This window comes from Pelodiscus sinensis, chromosome 3 (genome assembly GCF_052426305.1).
Source record: "Pelodiscus sinensis isolate ZL-2025 chromosome 3, ASM5242630v1, whole genome shotgun sequence".
Taxonomy (NCBI): domain Eukaryota; kingdom Metazoa; phylum Chordata; order Testudines; family Trionychidae; genus Pelodiscus; species Pelodiscus sinensis.
The window spans coordinates 89,781,436-89,790,276 of record NC_143054.1 but is presented as its reverse complement, the minus strand read 5'-3'; positions in this window follow the sequence as shown (position 1 = coordinate 89,790,276).

The window sequence follows — 8,841 nt, the reverse complement described above, 5'->3', positions numbered from 1 at the left end:
GAATTAAACTTGACACATTGAGAGCATTTTGACCAACAATAATTTGATCGCTACCTCTTGGCAAAAAGAAACCCACTTTTAAACAGTTTGAAAAATGGTTCTCTTTTTCAGGGCTTATATCTCTGCAACTTCTAGTTCAAAGGGATTCCAAAATTGGTTCTCTATCCCTAAACTGTATCCTCCTAAGGCATCTAAACATTTCAAAAGAAGCCAACTAAACATGTTGATTTTAGAGGATTTAGAAAGGTCAATCTTTAAACAGAAGTTGTGATTCCGAGGACTGGAAAAGAGCAAATATCATGCTAATCTGTAAAAAGAAAAATAAGGACAACTCCCTCTTACAGACCATCATTTCAACTTCAGTATCCAGATAGATAATGGAACAAATAATTAAGTAATCAATTTGCAGAGATCTAAAAGATAATAAGGCAATAACTAAGAGTGTGTCTAAACCTCACCCCTCTGCTGACAGAGAGATGTAGATTAGGCACATTGCTATTGCAAATGAAGGAGGGATTTAAATATCCCATGCTTCATTTGAATAGAAATGGCTGCCACTTTTTCCAATGCGGCACTTTGCTGGCAAAAAGCGTCAGTCTAGACGGGGGTCGGTCAGCAAGGAAAGCCTTTTCCAACTGATTCTGTAAACCTCATTGAACGAGGCATAAGGGATCAGTCAGAAAAGGCTTTCCTGGTCCACCTGTCCCCATCTAGACTGCTATATTTAAATCCCCGCTTCATTTGCAATAGCGATGTGCCTAATCTACATCCCTCAGTCGGCAGAGGGGTGTAGTTTAGACATACCCTAATAGTCAACATGGATTTATTAAGAACAAATCTTGTCAAAATGAACTAATAGCTTTCTTTAAAAGAGCAGCATACCTTGTGAATGGGGGAAAGTGGTAAATGTGGCATATTTTGACCTTAATAAAGCGCTTTATGTAGTATCAGATGACTGTCTCATAAAGAAACTAGGAAGACAGAACCCTTATGGAGCTGTTATAAGGTGGGTGCATAATTGGTTGGAAAACTTTTTTAGAGAGTCATTATCAGTGGTTCACAGTCAAGCTGGAAGGGCAGCATATCAAATGGACCCCAAAGGGACCAGTTCTGGGTCCAGTTCTGTCCAATATCATAATCAATATATTACATAATGTCACAGAGAACTCACTTATAAAGTTTGCAGACAGTGACAAGCTGAGAGGAGTTGCAAGTGCTTTGGAGGACAGTGTTCTAAGGAAGACATGAGAAGTAATTCTTCACCTCTATGCCATTCTGATTAGACCTCCACAGGAGTATTGTGCCTAGTTCTGCACCACATTTCAGGATAGATATGGAAAAATTGGTGAATCTCTAGAGGAAAGCAACAAAAATGATTAAATATTTAAAAAACATGACCTATGAGGCAAGATGGGGAAAAAATGGGTTTGTTTAATCTGGAGAAGACTGATAACAGTTTTCAAGTGTATAAAAGATTATTACATGGAGGAGAAAATTTGTTCTCTTTAAACTCTGAAGATAGTACTAGAAGCAAAGTACTTAAATTACAGCAAAGACAATTTAGGATAGACATTAGAAAAGCTTTCTAACTGTCAAGGTGGTTAAGCACTGGAATAAATTGCTTAGAGAGATTGTGGAATTTCCATCATTGGAGATTTTTAAGAACAGGTTAGACACACACCTGTCAGGAATGGCCTTGATAATACTTTATCTTGCCTTGAGAACTGAGGACTGGATTAGAAGACCTCTCACGGTCCTTTTTAGACCTATGATTCTATCATTTTAACATTTACTCTAGTGGCATTGCCACACCACTGTGATGGTAGTGGTTAGTTTGGTGCACTACTACTCTTTGCACTCATGAAACAGAAAGTCACACCTGCAGATTAGAACAGGCAAAAGACAAAAATACATATACCTATCTGGATTTAGATTAAATTGTTGTAATATAGCTGGTGGATTTATCTTACTCTAAAGCTATGAGTCTCTGGCAGATTTTTACTCTGGATACAGATTCATATTTCTCTACAGTTCAGGGATGTTTAGATGCAGGGGGTTAGTTCAGGGCCATTTCTGATCTACTGGCAGTTAACTGTCACAGGAACAGGTAACTCATCTCTCTGGGAACACTTATGAGCAACAGTCCTGTACAAATAGAGAAGACAGTTGAATAGTCAGTGGTATTTTTCCTAGTATCCATTCCGTGTACTGATAATGACACATATTTGTTTTACTTGTTACATTATTTTGTAACATATAATGAAATATACTACAGAAATTTCTGACTATTCTTGGACACTAATTACTTGGCTTCATGAGAGAGTATTAAGAGAAGTGACACAGCCAGTTACTGTACAAATATGAAAGCCACACTAGCATGGATATAAATTTGCAAAGGCACTTAAACATGATATAAGGAACCAGCATATCATGTGAAACAGACAATGATGTCATATTGCCAGGAAAAGATTGTTCATTGTATGAAGTCTGTACCTTCTGGAGCAGCCTCTAAGGTCAAAGGAGTCTGGCTTCTGATTCATCTTGATGTTTCAACACTGGAGTGGAAGGTCTTCATGCTTAGCCCCTGATTAAGCAGTTGGGATGTCTTTAAATGAAGCACTAAAACATTTTGCATTTGACCTTGCTGTTGGGAGATCGTGAGTTACATCACCCTAGGGCATAGCAGAATGCAATCGTTTACTTTTATTTACACATGCCAAATCCTATCTCGGGTTCACTGTTAGAATGTAGTAGAAGTGTAAAGTATGTGTCAAGGGAAGATACCTAATGGTGAGATTTATTAGACAATGCAACAGTCTCCACCAAAGTAATAGAAGCCGCATTGTTTGACAAATGGAAGGATAGTTGGAATAACTGTATGTGACACTCCTGTATTGTCCCTTAAGGGACGGATGAGATGACCTAATGATTTTTCACCTCCCACCTTGCTAGTCTCAGCCTTAATACCACATATCCAAAGCCCTGTCTGAGGTAGGGTTGCCAGGTGTCTGGTATTGACCCGGACAATCTGGTATTTTCGCTTCTTGTCTGGTAAAAAAATTCAGAAAATACTGGACACCTAAAATGTCTGCTATTTTCTGATTTTTCTTCCCAGCCAGGAGGTGAAAATACCAGACACCCGGCAACCCTACACACTTGGCAACTGGGCCCAGCCCCCGGTGCCCACTCCTGTCCCTGCCCCCCTGCTTACCTGGTTCTGCAGGGAAGCTGCATTCTAACTTCATGAAGAAAACAAAATGGCCACTGGCAAAAAGCCTAAAGAACTGAAGCCTCTCCGGTCTTGCTATCCCTATTCTGTCCCTATTCTGACTCTATTGTCACTTAAAGTGGTTTTAATGTTTTTGGGGTTCTTTTGCTCAACAACTTTGGTTTCCCCCTTTTTTTCCCCTCCACAGAATTTTTTCCCCAGTGGTTTTTTTTTGAGGGGAGGGCGTGTTCAGTATTTTGGGGTAAACCATCTGGCAACCCTAGTCTGAGGACTAGTATGTAGGAAGCTGCGCTGCCCCACAAACAGCCCTAAGATAGGAAGTGTATTTGGGAGTTATTATCCCGTCCCTAGCTTCCCATTTCTGAGTGAGGAAGCTCCTACTGCTTTTTCACGGGGACAACATGCTCACTTCCCTCCACACTGAACCATCTCCACTCTTAAGTGTATTGGTGGGTGGAGCCAAAGAACTCCTTTTCTCACCCGTTTTCCACCCACCTACGGGGAGACAGGGGGAAGACTCAACCCTTTAGAAAATGGATCTCACCCCACTCATGCAGAGGGGCAATCTGGCAGGCTTTGCATGGAGGTGGGAGGGGCACATGTACCTCTTTTCTCTTCTGTAGAGCTTCATTAGAGTAGTTACAACCTAGTTCTAAGTGGCTAATTTTAAAAGGTGGTGCAGGCGGGGGACAAGAGGAATCAAGTACCCCGTCACAATTTTTGTAAAAACTGTAATGATGCATTCACCTATATGATTAACAGAATACTGTTAATCGAGCCTGGTTTCCTTTGAGTTTTATACTTACATCCGATGCCTGATACCCCTATATACCCACCTGAAAAAGTTCCAGCTGCTGGTCCCACACTGTGGGGTTCCATGTTCCAACTGCTCAGTTCCGTCTGGGTCCATTTGCCTAGCCCTGCACCCAGGACCCCCCTCCTGGCCCCACTGTCTGGAGGGGTATCTGTGCATGGGGAAGGAGCTGCTGAGCATAGGGGATTGTAGAGGGTTTGGGGAGGCTTCTGTGGTTCTTAACTTGTGACCCACAATGATGAACAAGCTGAGAACAGATGCTCTAAATTTACTATTAAAGGGGGGGGTTCGATATATTTTTCATCAATTAAATAATTCAGAAAAAAATTCAGGCTGTGCTAGGTTTCTTGTAACCGAGAAATGTTTTTGAGACAATGGCTTTTCACTGCTGCCTTTCAAAACAGATTCTTCCTCATCCTCCCAGCTCCCCTTTTTGCTTGCATATTATTCAGCTGATCTGGCAAGATCAAAGTGCTAGACTGACAATGCCTAGAGACATACTGCTATTAGCCTTCCTTGCAGAGCTGTTGACCTGAATTCACAAAGCAGCCTGAGTCAAAAAGTCTAAAGTGCAGCCACCTTTACTCTCAAAAGCTTTATAAATCATTCTAACAGAGCTGACTAATGAGCATTCTTTCTGGCTGGGCCATGAGGTGGATTTTTCTTTGATCCCCTATATGTTCTCTCAAATGCCCAACATCATTTTGTTGGGACTTGTTTAATTTACAACTGAACTGCCAGGCCTTGCAGTTCTACTAGCCTCAAAACAAGAAAAACAAAACTATTTATGAACTACTATGCAAGGTGTCTATTGAAACACTGATAGCAAAATGGCCCAAAAGTGGACTTCATGTGATTCATAACTAAGGGCTTATCTACTCTTAGAACACTGCATCCTGCAGCTGTACCAATGTAGTACTTCAGTAAAAACACTACCTATACCACCCTGGGGGCTCCCATAAGCATAAGTATGCCTCCTTCCTGAGGCTATGTCTACACAGCAGACTTATTTCAGTATAACTGATGTTATTCTGAAATAACAAAGAGCGTGTCAAAACTGCAAGTCATTATTTGTAAATAATGTTGATCTGGAGGACTTCTTTCTCTGACTCCTACAACCATCATTTTACAAGGAGTAAGGGAAGTTAAAGGGAGAGGCCTCTTCCTTCGACTTCCTGCTATGTAGACTGTGCCAAAAGTTGAATTAAGCTATTTCAGCTTAAGCTATGCAATTGCCATAGCTCAAGTTGTGTGCCTCAATTCGACTTTAGCCCTGCTGTGGAAATGTACCCTAAAATGAAATAGTTTGGAAGAATTCTAGCACTGTCTACACTGAGGCTCTGTCTACACTATGAGTTTTTCTGGCAGAAAATATGCTAATGAGGGACTCATTAGCATAAGTCACGACATCATTAGCATATTTTCTGGTATTCCTTTTTGCATAAGGGATTTTTACACAAAATGAAGCAGTGTAGCTGCTTCTGTTTTGTGCAATAACCCCATTTTGTGCAGGATCCTTATGCCTCTCTAGGAGGCATAATTTTCTACTGTAAATCAGACCCAAGTGGTGAGTTTTCTTCTTCATTAAAAATACTGATAGCAGGGCTTAACCAAGTGCAGAATAAGAATTAGTTCCCATGTTCTTTCCTTTCCTTATCTTGTTGTCTTGTGTTCTATCTGGGAGTTGATGCTTACATTATATACAGAAGGTTCCTTAGTTACCCAAAGCTATGGTAACTAGTCTGTTTTCCAGGTAGTGTCAGAAAATTAATCAGTGGAAATACAGCACCTCTGTCTAATAAATGGCTAGTAAATGCAAATGTTTCCACCCAAAAATCCTTGTTTTGTTGAGTTCAAAGCACACATCTAAAATAGCAATAGTCTAGCGAACCACAGAATATAGTTACTGAAAGTCTGAGGTGGTGATGACTAGCAACAGATGATTTCTGGTAGTCAGCCTTTCTATAAGATGCTGGGGAGATTATTGTCAGTGTCTTCTTGCACATAGAAAATCTAAATTTCTCCAAAATACTCACTCTACTCTTTCAATACGTAACTCAGAAAAAAGAATAAGTCAGAGTAACTTCTAACATGTCACTGGTTTCCAAGCAACTGCAAAGAACTCATAATTTCTACTTTCAGTAAAGCAACTCCAACAAGAAACAGACACCCAGACCACTGTTCCCTGTAAACTGAGCACTTGTGCGGCCACTCAGGAGAGCAATTCAGATGCCATCCAGCTGATTACCAGGGCGCTCACAGCTAAGTTTTGTATTTCTACTGGTGGTGCACATTTGTGCATGCCTTGGTGCACATAAAAATATTCCATGCAGGGATATAAAAAAATCCGCAAATGGATGAAAACATTAGAGAGAACATTGATCCAGACTCAAGGTCTGCTCTCCTTGTTACTAACACTACAGCTGAGAGCTGTTTTTGTCTGTCTAAGCAAAGCCAAATTCTTCCTCACAAGGTAGTATCCTTACTTTCAGTTTATACTGGCTAAGTGCACAAGATAGCTATGGGTTATATCAAATCCAGTTCTCTTGAAACACTTTCTTTCAGTTGATGAAACCTCTCTGACAGAACCCCTTGCCCCTCCCTCCCAAGATTTTCAATTTTAAAGTGACTCCAATACTAAAATTAAAACCCAACACAAAATAACCCTTCTGGATTCAATACATCACAAATGAGGATGTCAACAAGCTAAAAAAGAAGAAGAAATTCAACTGAAATATATTGTATATTTCTGCCAAGCAGTCTGTGTTGGGATCTAAATAAACTGTTACAACTCAAAAAAAGAGATATTGGTGCCATCATGGATTGTTCTCTGAAAACATTTGCTCAATGTGTAGTGGCAGGCATAAAAGCATACAAAATTTTAGGAACTAATATTAGAATCAGAAAAAGAAATGAAAAGGATTGGGTGTCTGGAATAGCTTCCAGAGAAAGAGAGATTAAAAAGACTGAGATTGTTTATTTTAGAAAAGAGACAACTGAGTGAAGAGAATATGATAGAGATCTATAAAATTAGGAATGGTGTGGAGACGGTGAATAAGAAATTGTTACTTACACCCTTGCGAAATACATGTTGTAGGGGGTCACCTGATTAAATTAATAGGTAGCAAGTTTAAAACAAACAAAAAGAAGTACTTCTTCCCACAACATGCAGTGAACCTGTGCAACTCATTGCCAGAGAAAGTTGTGGAAGCAAACAGTACAGCACAGTTCAAAAAAGAGTTAGTCAAGTTAATGGAGGCTGGGACCATCAGTGGCTATGAGTCAAGATGGTCAAAATGAAACTGCATGTTCCAGGTGTCCCAAAATTTGCAGAAGCTGAGACTGGGCAACGGGATAGATCACTTCATTCTTGTTCTTTTCATTTCCCCTGAAGCATCTGGCATCAGTCGTTGTCAGAAATAGGATAGTGTGCTAGATTGTCCTTTGGTCTGAACCAGTATGGTTGTTCTGATGTAAAAGTTCCCTAGAAAATTACTCCAGATTAAAAAAGCTGTTTTCAAAGGGAATGGGCAAGCATAGGCTCAGGGAAATGTAAAGGACATGGGATTACTGTGATCTCAATTGTCAAATTACCTTAACATCAAAACATAGAATCCTCAGTACTGTTTGGTTGTTAAATAACACAAATCATCACCCATTCAATAATCTGTAGATATCAGATTTAATTCTCAATATCAGAATAATTAGCTGTCATGCTTATAGTTGCCAAATTTGGGGCCCGATTCTCAACTCTAGTTTGGTAATGGTGTGACCCTATTAAAATTAACGATGAATTGTTTCCCCACTGACTGAATGCAGGAGGAAGGTGTGAATAGCCTCCACTGTACCACAATTCCATATTAGTGAAATTCCATTGCATTTAATCAGATTATTCCTTACTTATATTACTGTGCGCAAGAGAAGAATTAAGACCCAACTCTACAATATGTGTGACAAATTAAGCAACAAAAGTCCCCAATTTTCTGGGACAAGCAGACTGCATGGACTTCATATTCAGAGTGAAAAATACCCCAAAATGATGACATCTGCCCAAAATAGAGATTGTAGAAGTTCTCTCCACCCCAGGAACACCTCAAATGAACACAATAATAAAATACTTTTGAAAGAGGGAATGAACTAAAACAAGAGCAGTTAATAATGCATATTCTAACTTTGCAAATGCTAAATCGTAGTCTGGGGAGTGCACAGCACTTACCATTTAGTAAGACATGCTCCCTGCCTGGAAGAGTTCATATTCAAAGACACAGACCTATAGGCCAAGCCAGAGAAATCATAGAGAACATTTGGTGATGAAAAGCAAAGTGGGAAAAATTGTCTGAAATTATCAGTTTTAGGAAAGAAGCTGAGGGAGAATAAAAGAAAATGGTTGCCAAACACAAAGAGGGAAGTATGATAAAATGTGTGAAGCCAGCAGAAAAAGACAGCAGTCAAACAGAATAAAAACCTAGGGATAGGAAAAGAGGAACCGGAAACAGAGATGAAGGTGTAGGGTTTATTTGGGTCTTGAAGATGAAAACAAGGAACTTAAATTTATTGCAATGAGAAATGGGAAAGCAGTGAACACATTCAATTTAAGTAGGTAGTAAAAGTTACAAAACAGTGAAAGGGGAAGATGTTAGCAATCTATAGATTTTCAATCTATATTTGTTCATATGATCATTAACTAATTGGATTGTTGGCTCTCAACTTTTCTATACCATGGCCTGATGTTGCAAATAGTTTCAGGATCTCTCTCCCATTTATGATAAAGAAAGAGATGGCAGTCATGCCCCTAGGT